At 48.2% G+C, this 26,444-nt stretch overlaps 1 protein-coding gene across 2 annotated transcripts in view; it reads right to left on the reverse strand.

Annotated features, from left to right (window-relative positions):
• GGACT (gamma-glutamylamine cyclotransferase) overlaps window positions 1-26,444 on the reverse strand; it is a 151,506-nt gene that overhangs the window by 118,831 nt on the left and 6,231 nt on the right. The window contains exon 1 of one of the 2 annotated variants that reach the window (XM_063953241.1): window positions 19,702-19,801. The exons of the other annotated variant lie outside the window; for it this stretch is intronic. The gene's annotated coding sequence lies outside the window, so the exon portion shown is untranslated. Of the gene's footprint in view, window positions 1-19,701; window positions 19,802-26,444 lie in introns of those variants that run through there. 2 annotated transcript variants of the gene reach the window in all.

A 26,444-nucleotide genomic window follows, 5' to 3' on the forward strand; every position in this document is an offset into this window, starting at 1 on the left:
GTCCTGTCTGAGAGGCAGAGGCCATGGGTCCTCTGTGACCATCTCTTGAAGTTCTGGGTACCAAGTCCTTCTTGGCCAATCCGGAACAATGAGTATCGTTCTCACTCCTCTTTTTCTTCCTATTCTCAGTACCTTGTGTATGAGAGGAAGAGGAGGAAACACATATACCGACTGGAACACCCACGGAGTTACCAGTGCGTCCACAGCTATCGCCTGAGGGTCCCTTGACCTGGCGCAATATTTTTTTAGCTTTTTGTTTAGGTGGGACACCATCATGTCCACCTGTGGCCGTTCCCACCGATTTGCAATCTGCTCGAAGACTTCTTGATGAAGTCCCCACTCTCCCGGGTGGAGGTCGTGCCTGCTGAGGAAGTCTGCTTCCCAGTTGTCCACTCCCGGAATGAACACTGCTGACAGTGCTTGTACGTGATTCTCCGCCCAACGAAGAATCCTTGTGGCTTCCGCCATCGCCACCCTGCTTCTTGTGCCGCCCTGTCGGTTTACATGGGCGACTGCCGTGATGTTGTCTGACTGAATCAGCACTGGTTGGTCTCGAAGCAGGGGATCCGCTTGACTCAGGGCGTTGTATATGGCCCTTAATTCCAGTATGTTTATGTGCTGACGAGTCTCCTGACTTGACCACAGCCCCTGGAAGTTTCTTCCCTGAGTGACTGCCCCCCATCCGCGGAGGCTTGCATCCGTGGTCACCAGGACCCAGTCCTGTATGCCGAACCTGCGGCCCTCGAGAAGATGAGCACTCTGCAGCCACCACAGAAGAGACACCCTGGCCCTCGGGGACAGGGCGATCAGCCGATGCATTTGAAGATGCGATCCGGACCACTTGTCCAACAGATCCCACTGAAAGATCCTGGCATGGAACCTGCCGAAAGGAATGGCTTCGTATGACGCTACCATCTTTCCCAGGACTCGCGTGCAGTGATGCACCGACACCTGCTTTGGTTTCAGGAGATCCCTGACCATGGTCACTAACTCCTGAGCCTTCTCCTCCGGGAGAAATACCTTCCTCTGTTCTGTGTCCAGAATCATGCCCAGGAAGGGCAGACGCGTCGTAGGAATCAGCTGCGACTTTGGAATATTGAGAATCCAGCCGTGCCGTAGCAGCACTTCCTGAGAGTGCGCTACGCTGACCAACAACTGCTCTCTGGACCTCTCCTTTATGAGGAGATCGTCCAAGTACGGGATAACTGTAACTCCTTGCTTCCGGAGAAGTACCATCATCTCCGCCATTACCTTGGTAAAGACTCTCGGTGCCGTGGATAGACCAAACGGCAACGTCTGGAATTGGTAATGACAGTCCTGTACCACAAACCTGAGGTACTCCTGGTGAGGCGGATAAATGGGGACATGCAAGTACGCATCCTTGATGTCCAGAGATACCATAAAATCCCCCTCTTCCAGGCTGGCAATGACCGCTCTGAGCGATTCCATTTTGAACTTGAACTTTTTCATGTAAATGTTCAAGGATTTAAAATTTAGAATGGGTCTTACCGAACCGTCCGGTTTCGGTACCACAAACAGTGTGGAATAGTAACCCCTTCCCTGCTGAATGGGGGGGTACCATTATTATCACTTGCTGGAGGTACAGCTTGTGAATAGCCGTCAGGACTATCTCCCTCCCCGTGGGAGAAGCTGGCAAGGTGGATTTTAGGTAACGGTGAGGGGGCGTCACTTCGAATTCCAGCTTGTATCCCTGAGATACAATTTGTATAGCCCAAGGATCCACTTGTGAGCGAACCCACTGGTTGCAGAAATTTCGGAGACGCGCCCCCACCGCTCCTGGCTCCGCCTGTGGAGCCCCAGCGTCATGCGGTGGACTTAGTGGAAGCAGGGGAGGACTTTTGTTCCTGAGAACTGGCTGCATGGTGCAGCTTCTTTCCTCTACCCCTGCCTCTGGCAAGAAAGGATGCACCTCTGACTCTCTTGCTTTTTTGAGAACGAAAGGACTGCATTTGGTAATACGGTGCTTTCGTAGGCTGTGAGGAAACCTGTGGCAAGAAAGTCGACTTTCCAGCTGTCGCTGAGGATACGAGGTCCGAGAGACCTTCCCCAAACAATTCCTCACCCTTATAAGGCAAAACCTCCATGTGTTTTTTAGAGTCGGCATCCCCTGTCCATTGCCGAGTCCATAAGACCCTCCTGGCAGAAATGGACATTGCATTTATTCGAGAGCCCAGCAGGCAAATGTCCCTCTGGGCATCCCGCATATATAAGACGACATCTTTAATATGGCTAAGTGTTAGCAATACGGTATCCCTGTCCAGGGTATCCAACCCCTCTGACAGAGTATCTGTCCATGCTGCAACAGCACTGCACATCCAAGCTGAAGCAATAGCCGGTCTCAGTAGAGTACCAGAGTGTGTATACACAGACTTCAAGATACCTTCCTGCTTCCTATCCACAGGTTCCTTTAGGGCGGCCGTATCCTGAGACGGCAGGGCCACTCTTTTAGATAAGCGCGTCAGGGCCTTGTCAACCCTAGGGGAGGATTCCCAGCGTAACCTATCCGTTGGCGGGAAAGGGTACGCCATTAGTATTCTCTTGGGAATCACCACTTTCTTATCAGGGGAAGACCACGCTTCTTCACATAACTCATTTATTTCATGTGACGGGGGAAAAGTCACTGGCTGCTTTTTCTCCCCAAACATATTTACCCTCTTGTCAGGGACAGGGTCAGCCTCTGAAATGTGTAATACATTTTTCATTGCAATAATCATGTATCGGATGGCCTTAGTCATTTTGGGCTGTAATAGTGCCTCATCCTCGTCGACGCTGGAGTCGGACTCCGTGTCGACATCTGTGTCAACCAACTGAGATAGTGGGCGTTTTTGAGACGCTGACGGCCTCTGAGGCGCCTGGGCAGGCCCGGGTTGAGAGCCCGGCTGTCCCCCGGCAGCAACATAATCAAATCTCTTATGTAAAGAGTTTACATTGTCATTTAAGACCTTCCACATATCCATCCAATCAGGTGTCGGCACCGATGGGGGCGACACCACATTTATCTGCACTTGCTCCGCCTCCACGTAACCCTCCTCATCAAACATGTCGACACAGCTGTACCGACACACAGCACACACACAGGGAATGCTCTGACTGAGGACAGCACCCCACAAGGTCTATGGGGAGACAGAGAAAGAGTATGCCAGCACACACCACAGCGCTATATACACAGGGATACACACTACCAGAAGTGAATTTTTCCCAATAGCTGCTGTATCAATACACCTTTTGCCTAAATTTATGTGCCCCCCCTCTCTTTTTACCCTCTTAGTGCCAGGAGACTGCAGGGGAGAGCCTGGGGAGCGTCCTTCCAGCGGAGCTGTGAAGAGAAATGGCGCTGGTGTGCTGAGGAAGAAGGCCCCGCCCCCTCAGCGGCGGGCTTCTGTCCCGCTGTTTCTGACTAAAAAATGGCGGGGGTTTTACACATATACAGTCACAGACTGTATTATGTGTCTTTTTTATGCCAAAGGTATTCTTATTGCTGCCCAGGGCGCCCACCCTCAGCGCCCTGCACCCTACAGTGACCGGAGTGTGTGGTGTGCAGTGGGAGCAATGGCGCATAGCTGCGGTGCTGTGCGCTACCTTAATGAAGACAGGAGTCTTCAGCCGCCGATTTCATCACCAACTTCTGATCTTCTGGCTCTGCGAGGGGGACGGCGGCGCGGCTCCGGGAACGGACGACAGAGGACCTTTGCCTGTGTTCGAACCCTCTGGAGCTAATGGTGTCCAGTAGCCTAAGAAGCGCAACCTAGCTGTGAACAGGTACGTTTGCTTCTCTCCCCTCGGTCCCACGTAGCAGTGAGTCTGTTGCCAGCAGATCTCACTGAAAATAAAAAACCTAACATTACTTTCTTTACTAGCAGGCTCAGGAGAGCCCACTAGGTGCATCCAGCTCTGGCCGGGCACAGATACTAACTGAGGTCTGGAGGAGGGGCATAGAGGGAGGAGCCAGTGCACACCAGATAGTACCTAATCTTTCTTTTAGAGTGCCCAGTCTCCTGCGGAGCCCGTCTATTCCCCATGGTCCTTACGGAGTCCCCAGCATCCACTAGGACGTCAGAGAAAAACAAATAATGATTTACCAGGCATAGTGACTTTTCTGTTGCTTAATTGCATTTGCTAAATTTTCAATTGCAGTGTTGTATTTTGTGCAATTCAGGACCAAGCAAGCGCTACTAACTTCATCTGTCAGTCTGTTTCTTTTATTTGTTTTAATATTATTTAATGCTGAGAATAAGGTCTCACAAAAGTATGTTGAGGGAAAAGTTGTGAGTAAAGCCATTCCTAGTTTTTTCAGGGCGCTAAAAGTGTCTGGTAATCTGTTCCAAGCACTCCAAATTTCCTGTTCGTACTGGCCCTCTTCATTCTCCAAACAATTTCTTTCCAGATTCTCAAGTTTGGCCCTCAAATCGACAAACACTTGACTGCAGATGCTGTCTTGAAATTCAGCAAGTTGCATCTCCAAATCATCAATTTCCATCCATTTGAAACTATTTAATTCTAAAGTACTGTAGACTACTACATCTGGATACTTAATTATTTTAATGGTCTGTTCAAGGCTTCTAAATTGATTAAATCTTTCACTGAACTGGTCAAGTAAAGAGTTCACAATATCATGGTACTTCATGTGCATGGGCTTTATTTCATTTTGTACAGTAGAAATTAACTTATATTATTTTGTACCAGGAGTCAGTCCAACAACACTGTTACAGAGGTAATTAAAAACCTATTAAATGAAATGCTTTATTACCTCTGTAACGGTGTTGTTGGACAGACTCCTGGTACAAAATAATTTAAAGCACTACACTACGTAATGATTGCACTTACAGGAGAGCCACACAATGCTGCTTATCGCAAGTCCTCCTGCGCTGTTTATGACGGACTGGGCTGGGGTGATCACACAGGGCTGTGAAACTCGTCTCCTGGGTCTCAGGCCTGCAGGTGCAGGATGTGGGGATCGGAAGGCCACCTTACTTGGCTGTCTACAGGGCTGTGAACCTCACCGATCTCCTTTCCTCCTGTAGCATTCTTCCAACCGGTTCTCTGCAGAGCTCTCGCGCCAGCGGTGACACTATGCCTCCACGCAACAAGCAGGGATTGGAGCAGAGCGGCACATGTGGCAACAAGCAGGGATTGGAGCAGAGCGGCACATGTAACTAAAGGGCAGCACCAACAGGCGTGTCAGTCAAAGTGCTTCGCGTGTCACGAGTGACACACGTGTCATAGGTTAGCCATCACGGCCCTAGGACGTAAGAGAAAATAAGATTTTAATAACCTACCGGTAAATCCTTTTCTCGTAGTCCAAAGGGGATACTGGGCACCCGCCCGGTGCTTCGTTCTTCCTGCATGGTTACTTGTTTAACTGCTGGTGTTTGGTTCAGCTGTTGCTGTTGCGGTTTTCAAGTTTGGTAAGCATGGCTTTCTTCTTGTTCTGTGTGTGCTGGTTCGTATTCTCACCACTTTCCTTATCTATCCTTCTCTCAAAGTATGTCCGTCTCCTCGGGCACAGTTTCCTAGACTGAGTCTGGTAGGAGGGGCATAGAGGGAGGAGCCAGCGGTATCAATTTCTTAAAGTGCCCATGGCTTCTAGTGGACCAGTCTATACCCCCATGGTACTAAATGGATTCCCAGTATCCTCTACTGGCTATGAGAAAAGGATTTACCAGTAGGTAATTAAAATCCTATTGTATACTCTACCCATTATGGAATCAATAAGCTTTATAATGTAAATAGCCTTTTACATTTTTGGAATTTTTTTTTGTATGCATTCTCCTCCAACAAGGGCACTGTAACAGATAGAAGACCTATAGCTTCTCTCGTAAATAGAAATATACTATCATCAGGGATGTGGGATGCAGTCAGGATGCCAGTAGTTGGAATCCCGATACGCAGCCACAATGCTGATGCCAGAACTCTGTCAGCGACAGAGGAGATTGAAGTGAGAAGACAAGCAAGGAGTGCAGGGAGAGGAGGGAGGAGAGGACTCAAAGGCCAGTGCCTGTGGTTAGGAGCCAGTCTGCTGAGGGGAGTGGGTGATGAGGCAAAGGCTAGCAGGAGCAGTGGAGTGGGTGAGAAATGGAAGCTGGCTGGCAGATTAGAGGATAGGAGATTTGTGTGAGGGGAGAGCGGAATGCTGTGAGGTTGTCATAAGGGGGTAAGGAGTCTAAGGTTGACAATGAGGGGTGAGGCGGCTGCTGCTGAAATGAGGGGCGTGAATGAAGAGGCTGAGGCTGGCTTAAATAGGGATTGGGTGAGGTGGTAAGTATGCGGTTAGAAGAGGAGGCTATATACTGCTGGAATAAGGGAGTAGTTAAGGAGGCTTATATGAAGGGAGAGGGGGATGCTGCTGGAATGATAGGAGGAGGCTACATACTGCTGGCATAAGAGGAGTGGGTGAGGAGGCTGAGGATGGCATAAAGGGAGTGGAGTCAGCTGGCATGAGGGGAGGAGGTTGCTTGCTGCTGGAATAGGAGAGTGGGTGAGGAGGCTGGCATGAGGGGAGAGGAGGATGCTGCTGGAATCAGAGGAGGAGGCTACATTCTGCAGGAATACGAGGAGTGGGTGAGGAGGCTGGCATGAGGGGAGGGCATGATGCTGCTGGAATCAGGAGGAGGCTACATTCTGCAGGAATACGAGGAGTGGGTGAGGAGGCTGGCATGAGTTTTAGAGGAGGATGCTGCTGGAATGAGAGGAAGTTACTACATACTGCCGGAACAAGGGGAGTAGGTGAGGAGGCTGAGGCTGGCAATAAGGGAGTGGAGTAGGCTAGCATGAGGGGAGAGGAGGAGGTCACATGCTGTTGGAATGAGGGGAGTGAATGAGGCATCTGATGCTGGCATAAGGGGAGAGGAGGAGGCTGCATACTAATAGAATAGTGGAGTAGCTGAGGAGGTTAAGGCTGGCATAAGGACAGTGGGTGAGGAGGCTGACATGAGGGGAGTGGGAGATGCACTGTAAAGTGGGCAATGAGGGTGGGGGGAGTATGTGCCGTAAGGGGGTCATCATGTGCTGTGAGAGGGGGGGGGGGAGTATGTGACTATGTGGTCCTGTAAGGAGGGCAGTGAAGGGGGGCAGTATGTGGTTATGTGAGGAGTGGGTCAGTGTGAGTTGAGGTGGGGTCAGTGCTAGGAGGAGGGCATTAAGGGGTCAGTGAGTGCTGTAACGTGGGCAGTGTGGGGGGTCAGTGTGCTGTCGAGGGATAATGAGTGAGCTTGGAGGTAGGCCAGTGTGCTGGGAGGGGGCAAGGATTGCTGTGAGGGTGTCAGTGTGTACAGTGAGGTGGTCAGTGTGATATGGAGTTAATGAGCAATGAGACGGCTGCAGCAGGAAAGGTTCTATGAGACAGCTATGGATTGGCAATCAGAAAGTTATAAAAGAGCAATTAGATGATAATAAAGGGGGCAAACAGATTTGGAGGGAGGGGCGCAATGAGACCGCTATGGAGGGAGCAGTAATATACTGTATATATAAGCACTGAGAATTGTTTGAAGGGGCAGTGAGAGATATTCATGGAGGGTGCCATTATAGAGATCCATGCATTCTAATATGTTATGTTTGCTGGCAGTTGCAGATTCAGGGGGAGGATCTATATTATTTGAAACTTTTTAAAGGCAGGCATTTCGTATCTCTTTTCTAGACAGGTCTGAAACTTTCTAAGATTTAGGCAGCTACCAAGAGAGCTTAGAACACCAGCTGGCAAGTAAGACATAACTTGTCTTGGACTTGGTTATTGTATGTCCTACATGCCCCCAGCATGATGAAATTGGGGGTGTGACTCGTGGGTACGGAATTTCCTGTGAGGCCACCGGCCACGCCCCTTGTTATGAGGTCATGCCCCCATTTCCAGAAGCGTACACACGCAAAAGAGTGCCCTCCTCTTCCCATCATATTATTCCACACTAATGCCTCCAGTTCATACTTTGCCACACTGCAGTGCCCTACTTCATATTATGGGGCAGATGTATTAACCTGGAGAAGGCATAAGGAAGTGATAAACCAGTGATATGTGCAAGGTGATAAAGGCACCAGCTAATCAGATCCTAACTGTTAATTTACATATTGGAGCTGATTGGCAGGTGCCTTTATCACCTTGCACATATCACTGGTTTATCACTTCCGTATGCCTTCTCCGGGTTAATACATCTGCCCCAATGTCCCATTGCAGTGCCCTCCATCTTAAATTATGCTTTATTACAATGTCCACAGTTCAGTTTATGGCCCAGTACATTATAGCATCCACTACACACACATCCCTTACCTGTATAATATACAACACACACACACACACACACACACACACACACACACACACACACACACACACACACACACACACACTCTCTCTCTCTTTCTCCTTACCATAACACAAACTACTCTTTGAAAATTGAATGCAATTCCAGTAACCTGGTAGACAACTATGGAGGTCATTCCGAGTTGTTCGCTCGCAAGGCGATTTTAGCAGAGTTGCTCACGCTAAGCTGCCGCCTACTGGGAGTGAATCTTAGCATCTTAAAATTGCGAACGAAGTAATCGCAATATTGCGATTACACACCTCGTAGCAGTTTCTGAGTAGCTTCAAACTTACTCGGCATTTGCGATCAGTTCAGTGCTTGTCGTTCCTGGTTTGACGTCACAAACACACCCAGCGTTCGCCCAGACACTCCTCCGTTTCTCCAGCCACTCCCGCGTTTTTCCCGGAAACGGTAGCGTTTTTTCCCACACGCCCATAAAACGGCCTGTTTCCGCCCAGAAACACCCATTTCCTGTCAATCACACTACGATCGCCTGAGCGAAGAAAAAGTTGTGAGTAAAAATCCTAACTTCATAGCAAATTTACTTGGCGCAGTCGCAGTGCGGACATTGCGCATGCGCACTAAGCGGAAAATCGCTGCGATGCGATGAAATTTACAGAGCGAACAACTCGGAATGAGGGCCTATGTGTCCTCATTGCAGGAGAGCCAGGCACTAGAGGAGGGCTATTTAAGCCTTTAGGCCCCATAGCAATGGCACCTTCTGCACCTACTATAGCTACATCCATGCTTGCTACTATGGAAGAAAATATATATTTACAGTACTTGAATCTAAAATCAGTTCAGGTTTGACATGCCTAATATTACTATAATACCTAAAATTGTCAAAACTTCTGCAGTAATGATCTTTCAGTGCTCTCCCTTCCTTTACGTTACTCAATTGTCAGGGACCTGGGGCTCACCTAGGTATCTCTCCAATTCCTCTCTTCTCTACCTTATGGTTAACATTATCATTTTTAAACAATGGACAACCTTCATACTTGCCAGTTTCAAAACACCCTTCCAGGATTACCCCCACTGTGATTGCTACATTGTGGCCCTGCCCTATCCTGTTCAAAGCTGTGATTTGCGTCCAGGGCCACGAGGATGCAATTTAATGAGAATCTCGTCATCAATCCCCTGGAGCACCCACTTCACTCTGGAAGTGACTGGCCCACTCTCAAAGCCCACCAAATTTGTGTATCTCCCAACTGTCCCAAATTCGTCGGGATAGTCCTTCTTTTTGGACCCTGTGCCACGGGTGTGTGGGTGGGGGGGGGGAAGGTTGAGGAGCATTTGATCACTACTGCTCTGCATAGATGCTGTGGCCATGCGTACGGCATCTAAACAATGCAGGGTGGTGAGTCTGGTGGCAGCCCAGCTGCTTTAGGAGCACTGGGCATGACCCCAAAATGAGGAAAACAGTAAAATATATTTTTCATCATAATTAATAGTAATTGATAAGAAATCACTACCAGCGGGGAGAGACCTCTTTATTTCTATCTCTTGAACAGAGGAGAGAGGTGACTTTGGCAGTGACTTTTACCTCAGATGCTGAGGTAGATGGAAAATAAGAATTTACTCACCGGTAATTCTATTTCTCGTAGTCCGTAGTGGATGCTGGGACTCCGTAAGGACCATGGGGAATAGCGGCTCCGCAGGAAACTGGGCACAACTAAAAGAAAGCTTTAGACTACTGGTGTGCACTGGCTCCTCCCACTATGACCCTCCTCCAGACTTCAGTTAGGATACTGTGCCCGGAAGAGCTGACACAATAAGGAAGGATTTTGAATCCCGGGTAAGACTCATACCAGCCACACCAATCACACCGTATAACTCGTGATACAATACCCAGTTAACAGTATGATAACAACTGAGCCTCTCAACAGATGGCTCAACAATAACCCTTTAGTTAAACAATAACTATATACAAGTATTGCAGACAATCCGCACTTGGGTTGGGCGCCCAGCATCCACTACGGACTACGAGAAATAGAATTACCGGTGAGTAAATTCTTATTTTCTCTGACGTCCTAAGTGGATGCTGGGACTCCGTAAGGACCATGGGGATTATACCAAAGCTCCCAAACGGGCGGGAGAGTGCGGATGACTCTGCAGCACCGAATGGGCAAACTCTAGGTCCTCCTCAGCCAGGGTGTCAAACTTGTAGAATTTAGCAAATGTGTTTGACCCCGACCAAGTAGCTGCTCGGCAAAGTTGTAGAGCCGAGACCCCTCGGGCAGCCGCCCAAGAAGAGCCCACCTTCCTCGTGGAATGGGCTTTCACTGATTTAGGATGCGGCAGTCCAGCCGCAGAATGTGCAAGCTGAATCGTACTACAGATCCAGCGAGCAATAGTCTGCTTTGAAGCAGGTGCACCCAACTTGTTGGGCGCATACAGGATAAATAGCGAGTCAGTCTTTCGGACTCCAGCTGTCCTGGAAACATAAATTTTCAGGGCCCTGACTACGTCCAACAACTTGGAAGCCTCCAAGTCTTTAGTAGCCGCAGGTACCACGATAGGTTGGTTCAGATGAAAGACTGATACCACCTTAGGGAGAAATTGGGGACGAGTCCTCAATTCTGCCCTATCCATATGGAAAATCAGATAAGGGCTTTTACATGACAAAGCCGCCAATTCTGATACACGCCTGGCCGAAGCCAAGGCCAACAACATGACCACTTTCCACGTGAGATACTTCAATTCCACGGTTTTAAGTGGCTCAAACCAATGTGACTTTAGGAAATGTGCAGGAAACGGCCCAGCTGAAATTCCTCCGTTGGGGCCTTCCTGGCCTCACACCACGCAACATATTTTCGCCATATGCGGTGATAATGGTTTGCGGTCACTTCTTTCCTAGCTTTAATCAGCGTAGGAATGACTTCCTCCGGAATGCCCTTTTCCTTCAGGATCCGGTGTTCAACCGCCATGCCGTCAAACGCAGCCGCGGTAAGTCTTGGAACAGACAGGGCCCCTGCTGCAGCAGGTCCTGTCTGAGCGGCAGAGGCCATGGGTCCTCTGAGATCATTTCTTGAAGTTCCGGGTACCAAGCTCTTCTTGGCCAATCCGGAACAATGAGTATAGTTCTTACTCCTCTTCTCCTTATTATCCTCAGTACCTTTGGTATGAGAGGAAGAGGAGGGAACACATAAACCGACCGGTACACCCACGGTGTCACTAGAGCGTCCACAGCTATCGCCTGCGGGTCCCTTGACCTGGCGCAATATCTTTCTAGCTTTTTGTTTAGGCGGGACGCCATCATGTCCACCTGTGGCCTTTCCCAACGGTTTACAGTTGGAAGACTTCTGGATAAAGTCCCCACTCTCCCGGGTGGAGGTCGTGCCTGCTGAGGAAGTCTGCTTCCCAGTTGTCCACTCCCGGAATGAACACTGCTGACAGTGCTAACACGTGATTTTCCGCCCATCGGAGAATCCTTGTGGCTTCTGCCATCGCCGTCCTGCTTCTCGTGCCGCCCAGTGGGTTTACATGCGCGACCGCCGTGATGTTGTCTGACTGGATCAGTACCGGCTGGTTTTGAAGCAGGGGTTTTGCCTGACTTAGGGCATTGTAAATGGCCCTCAGTTCCAGAATATTTATGTGTAGGGAAGTCTCCTGACTTGACCATAGTCCTTGGAAGTTTCTTCCCTGTGTGACTGCCCCCCAGCCTCGAAGGCTGGCATCCGTGGTCACCAGGACCCAGTCCTGTATGCCGAACCTGCGGCCCTCTTGAAGATGAGCACTCTGCAGCCACCACAGCAGAGACACCCTGGTCCTTGGAGACAGGGTTATCTGCCGATGCATCTGAAGATGCGATCCGGACCACTTGTCCAACAGGTCCCACTGAAAGGTTCTTGCATGGAACCTGCCGAATGGAATTGCTTCGTAGGAAGCTACCATCTTTCCCAGGATCCGCGTGCAGTGATGCACCGACACCTGTTTTGGTTTTAGGAGGCCTCTGACTAGAGATGACAGCTCCTTGGCCTTCTCCTCCGGGAGAAACACTTTTTTCTGTTCTGTGTCCAGAACCATCCCCAGGAACAGTAGACGTGTCGTAGGGACCAGCTGTGACTTTGGAATATTTAGAATCCAGCCGTGCTGTTGTAGCACCTCCCGAGATAGTGCTACCCCGACCAACAACTGCTCCCTGGACCTCGCCTTTATCAGGAGATCGTCCAAGTACGGGATAATTAAAACTCCCTTCTTTCGAAGGAGTATCATCATTTCGGCCAATACCTTGGTAAAGACCCTCGGAGCCGTGGATAGACCGAACGGCAACGTCTGGAATTGGTAATGACAATCCTGTACCACAAATCTGAGGTACTCCTGGTGAGGATGGTAAATGGGGACATGCAGGTAAGCATCCTTGATGTCCAGTGATACCATGTAATCCCCCTCGTCCAGGCTTGCAATAACCGCCCTGAGCGATTCCATCTTGAACTTGAATTTTTTTATATATGTGTTCAAGGATTTCAAATTTAAAATGGGTCTCACCGAACCGTCCGGTTTCGGTACCACAAACATTGTGGAATAGTAACCCCGGCCTTGTTGAAGTAGGGGCACCTTTACTATCACCTGCTGGGAATACAGCTTGTGAATTGCCTCTATCACTGCCTCCCTGCCCGAGGGAGTTGTTGGCAAGGCAGATTTGAGGAAACGGCGGGGGGGAGACGTCTCGAATTCCAGCTTGTACCCCTGAGATACTACTTGAAAGATCCAGGGATCCACCCGTGAGCGAGCCCCTGATCGCTGAAATTTTTGAGACGGGCCCCCACCGTACCTGGCGCCGCCTGTGGAGCCCCAGCGTCATGCGGTGGACTTAGAGGAAGCGGGGGAGGACTTTTGCTCCTGGAAACTGGCTGTATGCTGCAGCTTTTTCCCTCTACCTCTGCCTCTGGGCAGAAAGGACGCGCCTTTAACCCGCTTGCCCTTATGGGGCCGAAAGGACTGTACCTGATAATACGGTGCTTTCTTTGGCTGTGAGGGAACATGGGGTAAAAATGCAGATTTCCCAGCAGTTGCTGTGGAAACGAGGTCCGAGAGACCATCCCCGAACAACTCCTCACCTTTATAAGGCAAAACTTCCATGTGCCTTTTTGAGTCTGCATCACCTGTCCACTGCCGAGTCCATAACCCTCTCCTGGCAGAAATGGACATTGCACTTATTTTAGATGCCAGCCGGCAAATATCCCTCTGTGCATCTCTCATGTATAAGACTGCGTCTTTAATATGCTCTATGGTTAGCAATATAGTGTCCCTGTCTAGGGTATCAATATTTTCCGACAGGGAATCTGACCACGCAGCTGCAGCACTGCACATCCATGCTAAAGCAATAGCTGGTCTCAGTATAATACCTGTGTGTGTATATACAGACTTCAGGATAGCCTCCTGCTTTTTATCAGCAGGTTCCTTTAGGGCGGCCGTATCCGGAGACGGTAGTGCCACCTTCTTTGACAAGCGTGTGAGCGCTTTATCCACCCTAGGGGATTTTTCCCAACGTGACCTATCCTCTGGCGGGAAAGGGTACGTCATTAGAAACCTTTTAGAAATTACCAGTTTCTTATCGGGGGAAGCCCACGCTTCTTCACACACTTCATTTAATTCCTCAGATGGAGGAAAAACTACTGGTAGTTTTTTCTCTCCAAACATAATACCCTTTTTTCTGGTACCGGGGGTTACATCAGAAATGTGCAACACATTTTTCATTGCCTCAATCATGTAACGTGTGGCCCTATTGGAAGTTACATTAGTCTCATCGTCGTCGACACTGGAGTCAGTATCCGTGTCGACATCTGTGTCTGCCATCTGAGGTAGCGGGCGTTTTAGAGCCCCTGATGGCTTTTGAGACGCCTGGGCAGGCACAGGCTGAGAAGCCGGCTGTCCCATATTTGGTATGTCGTCAAACCTTTTATGTAAGGAGTCGACACTGTCACGTAGTTCCTTTCACATAACCATCCACTCAGGTGTCGGCCCCGCAGGGGGTGACATCACATTTATAGGCATCTGCTCCGCCTCCACATAAGCCTCCTCATCAAACATGTCGACACAGCCGTACCGACACACAGCATACACACAGGGAATGCTCTGACAGAGGACAGGACCCCACAAAGCCCTTTGGGGAGACAGAGAGAGAGTATGCCAGCACACACCAGAGCGCTATATAACACAGGGATCCCACTATAAATGAGTGTTTTTTCCCTTATAGCTGCTTATATTATATATACTGCGCCTAAATTTAGTGCCCCCCCTCTCTTTTTTACCCTTATGTAGCTTGACACTGCAGGGGAGAGCCAGGGAGCGTCCTTCCAGCGGAGCTGTGAGGGAAAAATGGTGCCAGTGTGCTGAGGGAGATAGCCCCGCCCCTTTTCCGGCAGACTTCTCCCGCTTTTTCTGGAATTCTGGCAGGGGTATTTTTACACCTATATAGTCTTCCTGACTATATATGGTGTAGACTATATATGGTGTAGACCCCCCCCCCAGCGCCCTGCACCCATCAGTGACCGGAGTGTGAGGTGTGCATGAGGAGCAATGGCGCACAGCTGCAGTGCTGTGCGCTACCTTGTTGAAGACAGAAGTCTTCTGCCGCCGATTTTCCGGAACACTTCTTGCTTCTGGCTCTGTAAGGTGGGCCGGCGGCGAGGCTCCGGGACCGAACGATCGAGGTCGGGTCCTGTGTTCGATCCCTCTGGAGCTAATGGTGTCCAGTAGCCTAAGAAGCCCAAGCTACCTCCAGTCAGGTAGGTTCGCTTCTTCTCCCCTTAGTCCCTCGCTGCAGTGAGTCTGTTGCCAGCAGATCTCACTGTAAAATAAAAAACCTAAATATACTTTCTTTCTAGGAGCTCAGGAGAGCCCCTAGTGTGCATCCAGCTCAGCCAGCCACAAGATTCTAACTGAAGTCTGGAGGAGGGTCATAGTGGGAGGAGCCAGTGCACACCAGTAGTCTAAAGCTTTCTTTTAGTTGTGCCCAGTCTCCTGCGGAGCCGCTATTCCCCATGGTCTTTACGGAGTCCCAGCATCCACTTAGGACGTCAGAGAAAATACATTACACTCACCTGACTTTTTAAAAACCAGTTTGCATGATAAAGAATCACTGCCAGCACTAGTGCTTAGTGTTTCTCCTGTCACATTATTGCAAGGCAATGGAGGGCAGCTGTAAGTGTTCTGCCAGAGAAACAGATCCAACTACCTTCCAGCCTTCCAGGCCTGTGCTGTAGAAACATCTACCTGCAGCTGGCGGGCTCAAGAAGTCACATGACCTTTAGCTCAGAGAGCAGATGCTTGGCCCCGCCCTTCTCTGCAGGGACAAGCTAATTTGTTATTTACTTGCTCCCTTTTTATATTATGTTTATTCTATGGGGAGAATTAATTAGCCATGGGGTTTACCCTGCAGCTCTATTAAGTGCTCTGCCTAATACAAATAGATGCAATAACCCCACGTACTAATCCCCAGAGGCAGAATTTCTCCTTGCAGCAAATCAGCATTTAATGAAGCCGTCTACATTTAATGTGCAGGGAAAGCATTAGAATCCACATTTTGCATGAAATCAGTCGTTTTCAGCAGGTAGAAAAGGCTAAGTAATTGAATAGCTATTCAGCATGCAGCAACCCTGCAGCTAACTGAATTTCCTCCTATGTCTACAACATACCTCCCAACTTTGATGACTGCTTATGTGGGACTAGGGGCCTAATTCAGATCTGATCACAGCAGCAAATTTGTTAGCTAATGGGCAAAACCATGTGTACTGCAGGTGGGGCAGATGTAACGTGCAGAGAGAGTTAGATTTGGGTGGGTTACTGTATATACTCGAGTATAAGTGGACCCGAATATAAGCCGAGGCACCTAATTTTAGCACAAAAACCTGGGAAAACTTAAGGGGGGTACTCACGGGAGAGATGTGTGCTGAGCGATCTTAACACAGACCGCTCAGCACACATCTCTCTCCCCGCTCAGCACAGCGCGATGTGCTGAGCGAGGGGGAAAGCCGACGGGGAGCCGCTCACTTCACACAACGGTGAAGTGAGCGACCCGCTAGATTGAGCCTGCATGCAGGCTCAATCTAGCACCGGCGATAGCGATGCGCGGGGCCGCGCATCGCTATCGCTGGGGGGCATACACACGGCAGATCCGTGCTTAAAATCTAAGCAATCTAGCAAGATTGCTTAGATTTTAAGCACGGATCTCTCCGTGTGTACCCCCCTTTATTGACTCGAGTATAAGCCTAGGGTGGGAAATGCAGCTCTAGCCGTACACAGCCCTCACACTGCCAGATATGCCCCCACAGTGCCAGATATGCCCTCACACTGCCAGATATGCCCCTCAGTGCCAGATATGCCCCTCAGTGCCAGATATACCCTCTCATAGTGCCAGATATACCCTCTCATAGTGCCAGATATGCCCTCAGAGTGCCAGAGATGCCCCCTCAGAGTGCCAGATATGCCCCCTCAGAGTGCCAGATATGCTCCCTCAGAGTGCCAGATATGCCCCCTCAGAGTGCCAGATATGCCCCCTCAGTGCCAGATATGCGCCCGCCCCAAGTGCCAGTTACTTACCTTCCGCCGCTCCCGCGCTGTCTTGTGAAGGAGGGACACGGAGGGCACAGCGCGCACCTCTCCTGTGTCCCTCCTGCGTCTCCGGCAGCCGCGGCGGGTCTGTTAAATGAAGTGCCGGTTCGTGAGCCAATCAGAGCTGAAGAACAGGTACTTCCTTTAATAGACCCGCCGGAGACGCAGGAGGGACACAGGAGAGGTGCGCGCTGTACCCTCCGTGTCCCTCCTTCACACTGCACTAACTGCCCTCCGTGTCCCCACTCCTTCCCTGCACTGACTCGAGTATAAGCCGAGGGGGCTTTTTCAGCACACAAAAAAGTGCTGAAAAGGTCGGCTTATACTCGAGTATATACGGTATATTGTTTCTGTGCAGGGTAAATACTGGCTGCTTTATTTTTACACTGCAATTTACAGTAGATTTCAGTTTGAAGACACCCCACCCAAATCTAACTCTCTCTGCACGTTATATCTTACCCCCTGCAGTACACATGGTTTTGCCCAACTGCTATCAAATTTGCTGCTACGATCAGGTCTGAATTACCCCCAATGTGTGGAGATACTTACTGTACAGCTGTGCGCCAGTGAATGTTAGGTAAGTTTATGCACAGGTGAGAGAGGCAGCATTTATGGGATTAGTTCAGACTATTCCGACTTTCACCCAATCCCGCATTTATTTCTTTGTTAACGGAGACACATGAGACCCCTTTCCCCGAATGCAGAGACCTCTCCATGACAGCTGTCACTGAAAGTTCTCTTCAGCCAATCAGCGAGTGCAACGTCCTTGCACTCTGCTAATTGGCTCTGCGCGTCTGAGCTCAGACAGCGCATCGCAAAGCCTCTCCATTTTATTCAATGGTGGGAACTTTGCGGTTAGCGGTGGGGTCACCCGCCGGTCAGCGGCTGACCGCGGGTAACCCCCCCGCTGACGGCAAAGTTCCCACCATTGAATATAATGGAGAGAGCTGTGCGATGCGCTGTCACAGCACAGACAGCGCACAGCCAATCAGGTGAGCGCCACGTAGTAGCGCTTCCTGATTGGCTGAAGGGACCTCAGTGACAGGTGTCAGGTGGGGTCCCGGCACATTCGGGGAAAGGGGTCTCATGTGTCAATATGGGACCCCTTTCAGTCCGCTGGCACGGGTTTTTGCGTTTTGTTATTTTGCCAAGTACGTGGATTATACTCTGGACGTGGATTTATCTCTGGACGCTGGAAGGGGAGTATAATTTTTTCACAGGTACCCTCGGATCGTCGGAGACTGTGGCAGTCGGCGTGTCAACAGTATGTAATAAAGTTGTACTTGTCACGGTGTGTGTGTCCTGTTTTTATTTGGGTATTTTCTCCCCAGTAGTACTACAGGTACCAGCGGGCCCGTTTTTCTCCCGCATGCTGGTACTTGTGGTTCTCCAAGTACCAGCTTGCGGGGGAGGCTTGCTGGGACTTGTAGTACTACTGGAAAAAACAATATTCTGACATTTTTCTCAAGGCTATCAGCCTCCCATCCGCAGCCCTTGGATGGGGGGGGGACAGCCTCGGGCTTCACCCCTGGCCCTTGGGTGGCTGGGGGGGGGACCCCTTGATTGAAGGGGTCCCCACTCCCCCAGGGTACCCCGGCCAGGGGTGACTAGTTGGATATTTAATGCCACGGCCGCAGGGCACTGTATAAAAGTGACCCCCGGCTGTGGCATTATCTGTCCAGCTAGTGGAGCCCGATGCTGGTGTAAAAAATACGGGGGACCCCTACTCTTTTTGTCCCCCGTATTTTTTGCACCAGCACCAGGCGCAGAGCCCGGTGCTGGTTTTAAAAATACGGGGGATCCCCTGTCAATTTTTCCCCCGCATTTTTAGAACCAGGACCAGCTCGAAGAGCCCGAGGCTGGTTATGCTTTGGAGGGGGGACCCCACGCCATTTTTTTCCGGGTTTTTCCCGTTTTTTCCCATTTTTTTAATTCGCGGCAAAATCCGGCAAATCGGCCGTTTTTCGCCCGCGGGAATGTCGAATCCGTTTTTCATTGAATATGGTGAATTCCGGCAGCCACCTGCCGGAATTCACCTGTCGAATTGTGTCGAATTAAAAAAACGGCGATAATTTGCCGCGATTCGCCCGCAATTGCATATACCCCAAAGACTGAGAGAAACAAGGCTCATTATTAATATAAACAACTAATTGTAAACCTGTGTTTATGTTGTAATAATAAAACTAGATGCTAATCTTTGAGCTTGGCATAGATTTGACCAATCTATTAGTAGCAACACTTTAATAGGAAATGTGGAAAATAAACATGACAAGATACTGAAGCCAATACAGTTTAATCAGTTACTAAGGTGACCTCTATCCAGGAGTGTACAGTCTACTTATCCAGCCGTCCCCTCTCTATAAATAATAAGCACTGTGACATTTCTTACTATGGAAATAACAAGAAGTCACACCATGCAGGTCCCAATAATGCAGAGATCTCAGACCCCCATGCCACTCCATGCATTAAAAAGGACAGTGTAAAGTCTAATCCAATAGATAGGCTTACCATACTATCCCTTTATACTGGGACACTCAGCAATTACACAGGTTCTGTGGCTGTCTTAATTCAAGACAGCATTTCACCTGGTTTTAATCAGCCGTAGAACATGTGTAATTCAGGAGTGTCCTGGTTTAAAGGGATAGTATGGTAAGCCTACCAATAAAGATCTGCAGCAGAACGTTAAATAAGCAGTAAGCATATGCCAGATTAACCTTAAATCCAGCACAATAACAACCGTAGTCAGTGATACAAGACCAGGTAATTACTGTATAGCAAATGCAATGTAAAACAAGATTTTGTGATGATTCATTCACAAACTGTGCTGGAAACTTACCTGTCGTGAAGCACAGGTAACTCTACTTACTGAGACTCCTCACTGATCTGTGTGCAGCTCCACCTTCTGTTGCTTAAGCACCTTAACGAGCGTGTCACACCCCTACATTGCATCAGACTGTTACATAATTATCAGACCATAGCATTCCACTAACACAAGTTTTTAACAATTAATACTTGAGTCTTTCATGGTGAACTATACTAATCTATTTTCACAATTCAGCGTGCTGTGTTTCCATTTGCTCTACAAATGACCAAACATGTTAATTGAAATGCATGCCTCTGACACTAGGTGTCACCATTTGCAAATTTAAAGAGACACTAACACCTGAATTAGAGTAATGCATGGGTGCAGATATGCTACACTTTAAGTAAAGTTTCAAGTGCATAGTGTGTAATTAATGTCATTGTCTTATATTGCAAAATAATACAAGAGGTTATGCCAATGCAGAATATTATGTCAAAGCATTTTGTTGCTGTGTTTCCACATGCACAGGGAAACATTTAATTATAGGTGAGAGCAAAGGAAAAGAGATATTTACATAGAAGAGTGGTTTCTAAACACGTCCTCAAGGCACCCCAACAGTCCAGGTTTTAGGAATCTCTCTGCTTTTGAACAGATGGTATAATTAAAACAGATTTACTAATTAAGGGGTCTATGTACTAAGTCTTGGAGAGAGAAAGTAGAGACAGATAAAGTACCAGCCAATCAGCTACTAACCGCCATGTTACAGGATGCGTTTGAAAAATGACAGTTATAGCTATTTCACACTTGCCGGTTTTGACCGGATGGCAAAAAGCCATCCGGGTTTTTTTTGGCCATATTTTTTAATTTTTTAAAACTATGTATTGAAACACATGGGTGCTTTCAGACAGCACGCTCACCATCTTACAGCCGGAAATAACCACTGACAAGGACAGCTGCAGTGCGTTTTTTTTGCCGTCCAGTCAAAATCGTGAAATAGCCCATAGCAGCTGGTTGGTTGGTACTTTATCTCCGTCCACTTTATCTCTCTCCAAGGCTTAGTACACAGACCCCTTAATTAACCAAAGTTTTGGGGCCCTTAGCCCCTTTGTCAAGGTTCACACCTGAACACTTTAAACAAGAATTAATTTTTTTCAAAATCCCAGAGTGCCGCTGTCTTTTGTATATATATATATAAAACAAAAGACAGCGGCACTCTGGGATTTGTGAAAAAAATTAATTCTTGTTTAAAGTGTCACATAGAAAAACAGACATTTCGGGACCCGTAGCCCCTTTTTCCATATGTTCTTCCCCCTTCGTATGCTATGTACTCCCCCTTCATGTTGCTGCTTGGCGATGCATTGTACCACAAAGAATTCCTAGTGTACGTGAGTACACCTGGCCAATAAAGCGGATTCTGATTGATTCTTTGTCAAGGTGCGAACCTTGACGTAGGGACTATGGGCCCCAAAACTTTGGTTTTTCTATGTGACACTTTAAACAAGAATTCATTTTGTTTTTCCACAAATCCCGAAGTGCCGCTGTCTGTTGATCTTTATACATCATTATCTTTTTTGCGGAGGGCACCCGGGTAATCATTGACCAAGTTAGTGGAGTGCCAGACCTATATATATATATATATATATAAAAACACAATTTCTGGGGGCGCTAATATTTTGTCGGAAAAGGAAATATTAAAAAACAGTGTGATTATGTTGGACCAAAGTGCAAAAAAGCATAAGGAACACTACTGAACTTATAATGGTTCCCACTGGATGATACAATGGCATTCACCAATATGGGAAAACAGTGATAATGGCCTGTTGTGTGTATTTCAAAGTTCAGAAGTACATAATCGTTCATTAGCAGATTTAAAAATCCTTGCAAAGGATTATTTTATGAAAGAAGTGTGTATTCGTTTTTTTACTATTTGTTCATATGGAAAAACAAATATGATACTTACCCCTGAAGAAGTCCTTTGGGATGAAACGCATTGGGTTCTGTGTCTTCTTGATACTTAGATCACCATTTGAACAACTATTTGGCAGGAATATTCTGCATAATTCAATCGGAATCATTTCCTATGTGATTATAGTTTCTATACATGTGTCTTTTGTCTGGAAATTGTAAATTCATTTTACCTGGCAGTGACCTTATACTCAGATAAGCAAAATCTCTTTATTTATTGCAACTGGCACTTTACGTATTTATTATTTATTGTGTATCTGGTTTTTATCCCATTTTTTTGCAGAGATGTTCTGTACAAATATTCTTAAATTTTCATTTTTATTGTATTTGAATAAATTGTGAACTATTTCCATATTTATATATTGTTAGATTAATTTATTTTGACACCAGTGGTCGCTATATCCCCCCCCCCCTCTCCCCCGTGTGCTACTAAATTCATGTTACAGGGAACCACCATCCCTTTTTTGGGGGGCAAGCAGACGTCCTATAGGTCCTAGGGAGTGTCAGTACTATTATATATAAGGTTATATTATTTATGGTTATTTTATCGTTGGTATCAACACAAGTGGCGCAGTATTATCTCTTATATATATATATATATATATATATATCTATCACACTGTTTTTTAATATTTCCTTTTCCGACAAAATATTAGCACCCTCAGAAACTGTGTTCCATGTTCTATTATTGAGCCCTTACTAGCAGAGGGCTTTTCTAGAGGTGCTGCTGATTCTTGATTTAAGCGCAGTAGGGTAATTGTTGTTATATATACACACACACTTTTTTTGTTTGTTTACCTCGTGGACATGCGTGGGGAAAGAGGCGCACACACACACAAACAAAAAGCAGGCACAGTCAGAGGTGGTGATGACATGATATAGTGCTATGGATTATTTGAGGAAGGGGGCCCAAATCGGTGTCATGCTTAGGGGCCCACAAGGTGTAAATCCACCTCTGGGTGAGTGCCTGTATTTCTGGAATTTAAATAAATATATGTGTACCAGGGAAGCTATCAGCGCCACAGATGCAGTATTCAAAATATCAACACTAGTAATGGAACCCCCACAGTGAGATCATTAAAAAATATAAATATATATTAAAAGATATCTGCCTATTAGACACACCCCTCTAGATTTGGGGCGTCAGCCTGTTACCTCAAATAGAATTAGGCACTGGTATAGGTGCCTGTGGTGAACACTTGTGAACAAAGGATGAGGTAGAAAAGGCGACCGCTGGTGTCAATCAGATGCAGAGGATAGGCAGTTACAATAAAATGTAAAATTTATTTAAACTGTGGTGCACTAAAACAAAAATAGAGTAAAAAAGTGGAATTTTGTACAGTAAAAATAATAAGATTTTACTCACCGGTAAATCTTTTTCTCGTAGTCCGTAGTGGATGCTGGGTACTCCGTAAGGACCATGGGGAATAGACGGGCTCCGCAGGAGACTGGGCACTCTAAAGAAAGATTTAGGTCTACCTGGTGTGCACTGGCTCCTCCCCCTATGACCCTCCTCCAAGCCTCAGTTAGGACACTGTGCCCGGAAGAGCTGACACAATAAGGAAGGATTTTGAATCCCGGGTAAGACTCATACCAGCCACACCAATCACACCATATAACTCGTGATAGGAACCCCGGTTAACAGTATGATAACAATGGAGCCTCTGAACAGATGGCTCGCAATAACAACCCGATTTTTGTAACAATAACTGTTTACAAGTATTGCAGACAATCCGCACTTGGGATGGGCGCCCAGCATCCACTACGGACTACGAGAAATAGATTTACCGGTGAGTAAAATCTTATTTTCTCTGACGTCCTAGTGGATGCTGGGTACTCCGTAAGGACCATGGGGATTATACCAAAGCTCCCAAACGGGCGGGAGAGTGCGGATGACTCTGCAGCACCGAATGAGAGAACTCCAGGTCCTCCTCAGCCAGGGTATCAAATTTATAAAATTTTGCAAACGTGTTTGCCCCTGACCAAGTAGCAGCTCGGCAAAGTTGTAAAGCCGAGACCCCTCGGGCAGCCGCCCAAGATGAGCCCACCTTCCTCGTGGAATGGGCTTTTACAGATTTAGGCTGCGGTAGTCCCACCGCAGAATGCGCCAGCTGAATAGTGCTACAAATCCAGCGCGCGATAGTCTGCTTAGAAGCAGGTGCACCCAGCTTGTTGGGTGCATATAAAATAAACAGCGAGTCAGTTTTCCTGACTCCAGCCGTCCTGGAAATATAAATTTTCAGGGCCCTGACTACGTCCAGAAACTTGGAATCCTCCAAGTCCCTAGTAGCCGCAGGCACCACAATAGGTTGGTTCAAGTGAAAAGCTGATACCACCTTCGGGAGAAACTGAGGACGAGTCCTCAACTCTGCCCTATCCATATGGAAAATCAGATAGGGGCTTTTACAGGACAAAGCCGCCAATTCTGACACACGTCTGGCCGAAGCCAGAGCCAACAACATAACCACTTTCCACGTGAGATATTTTAAATCCACAGTCTTAAGTGGCTCAAACCAATGTTATTTCAGAAACTCCCAAAACCACATTGAGATCCCAAGGTGCCACTGGGGGCACAAAAGGAGGCTGAATATGCAGAACTCCCTTGACAAAAGTCTGAACTTCAGGCAGTGAAGCCAGTTCTTTCTGGAAGAAAATCGACAGGGCCGAGATCTGGACCTTAATGGACCCCAATTTAAGGCCCAACGTCACACCTGCTTGCAGGAAATGCAGGAATCGACCCAGTTGAAATTCCTCCGTTGGGGCCTTCTTGGCCTCACACCAAGCAACATATTTTCGCCAAATGCGGTGATAATGTTTTGCGGTGACATCCTTCCTGGCCTTGATCAGGGTAGGGATGACTTCCTCTGGAATGCCTTTTTCCTTTAGGATCCGGTGTTCAACCGCCATGCCGTCAAACGCAGCCGCGGTAAGTCTTGGAACAGACAGGGTCCCTGCTGCAGCAGGTCTTGTCTGAGCGGCAGAGGCCAAGGGTCCTCTGCAAGCATCTCTTGAAGCTCCGGGTACCAAGCCCTTCTTGGCCAATCCGGAGCCACGAGAATAGTTCTCACTCCTCGCTTTCTTATTATTCTCAGTACTTTGGGTATGAGAGGTAGAGGAGGAAACACATAAACCGACTGGTACACCCACGGTGTCACTAGAGCGTCCACAGCGATCACCTGAGGGTCCCTTGACCTGGCGCAATATCTTTTTAGCTTTTTGTTGAGGCGGGACGCCATCATGTCCACCTGTGGTTTTTCCCAACGGTTTACCAGCATCTGGAAGACTTCTGGATGAAGTCCCCATTCTCCCGGGTGGAGGTCGTGCCTGCTGAAGAAATCTGCTTCCCAGTTGTCCACTCCCGGAATGAACACTGCTGTCAGTGCTAACACATGATTCTCTGCCCATCGGAGAATCCTTGTGACTTCTGCCATTGCCCTCCTGCTTCTTGTGCCGCCCTGTCTGTTTACATGGGCGACCGCCGTGATGTTGTCTGATTGGATCAGTACCGGCCGGTTCTGAAGCAGGGGTCTTGCTTAGCTTAGGGCATTGTAAATGGCCCTTAGCTCCAGAATATTTATGTGAAGCGAAATCTCCTGATTTGACCACAGTCCTTGGAAATTTCCTCCCTGTGTGACTGCACCCCAGCCCCGAAGGCTGGCACCCGTGGTCACCAGGACCCAGTCCTGTATTCCGAATCTGCGGCCCTCTAGTAGATGAGCCCTCTGCAGCCACCACAGCAGCGACACCCTGGTCCTTGCCGACAGGGTTATTCGCTGTTGCATCTGGAGATGGGACCCGGACCATTTGTCCAACAGGTCCCACTGGAAAGTCCTTCCGAATGGAATCGCCTCGTACGAAGCTACCATTTTTCCCAGGACTCGTGTGCATTGATGTACCGACACCTGTCCCGGTTTTAGGATGTCTCTGGCTAGAGATGACAACTCCTCGGCTTTTTCCATTGGAAGAAACACTTTTTTCTGGTCTGTTTCCAGAATCATTCTCAGGAACAGAAGACGTGTCGTCGGGACCAGCTGTGACTTTGGAATTGAGAATCCGGTCCTGCTGTTGCAGCACTTCCGGAGAAAGTGCTACCCCCTTACCAACTGTTCCTTGGACCTCGCCTGTATCAGGAGATCGCCCAAGTACGGGATAATTAAAACTCCCTTCTTGCGAAGGAGTATCATCATTTCGGTCATTACCCATGGCAAAGACCCTCGGTGCTGTGGATAATCCAAACGGCAGCGTCTGGAACTGATAGTGACAGTCCGGTACCACAATATTGAGGTACTCCTGGTGAGGAGGGTAAATGGGGACATGCAGGTAAGTCTCCTTGATGTCCAGAGAGATCCTGTAATCCCCCTCGTCCAGGATCGCAATAATCGCCCTGAGCGATTCCATCTTGAACTTGAATCTTTTGTTATATGTGTTCAAGGATTTTAAATTTAAGATGGGTCTCACCGAACCGTCCGGTTTCGGTACCACAAACATTGTGGAAAAGTAACCCTTTTCCTGTTGAAGGAGGGGTACCTTGATAATCACTTGCTGTGAATACAGTTTTTTGGATAGCCACCAACACTGCCTCCCTGGCAGAGGGAGTTGCCGGTAAGGCAGATTTTAGGAAACGGCGGGGGGGAGACGTCTCGAATTCCAGCCTGTGCCTCTGAGATACTGTTTGAAGAACCCAGGGATCCACCTGTGAGAGAGCCCACTGTGCGCTGAAATTTCTGAGACGGGCCCCCACCGTACCCGGGTCCGCCTAAACAGCCCCAGCGTCATGCTGTGGACTTACCGGACGCAGGGGAGGACTTCTG

The sequence above is a fragment of the Pseudophryne corroboree genome, chromosome 2 (assembly GCF_028390025.1).
Source record: "Pseudophryne corroboree isolate aPseCor3 chromosome 2, aPseCor3.hap2, whole genome shotgun sequence".
Classification (NCBI taxonomy): domain Eukaryota; kingdom Metazoa; phylum Chordata; class Amphibia; order Anura; family Myobatrachidae; genus Pseudophryne; species Pseudophryne corroboree.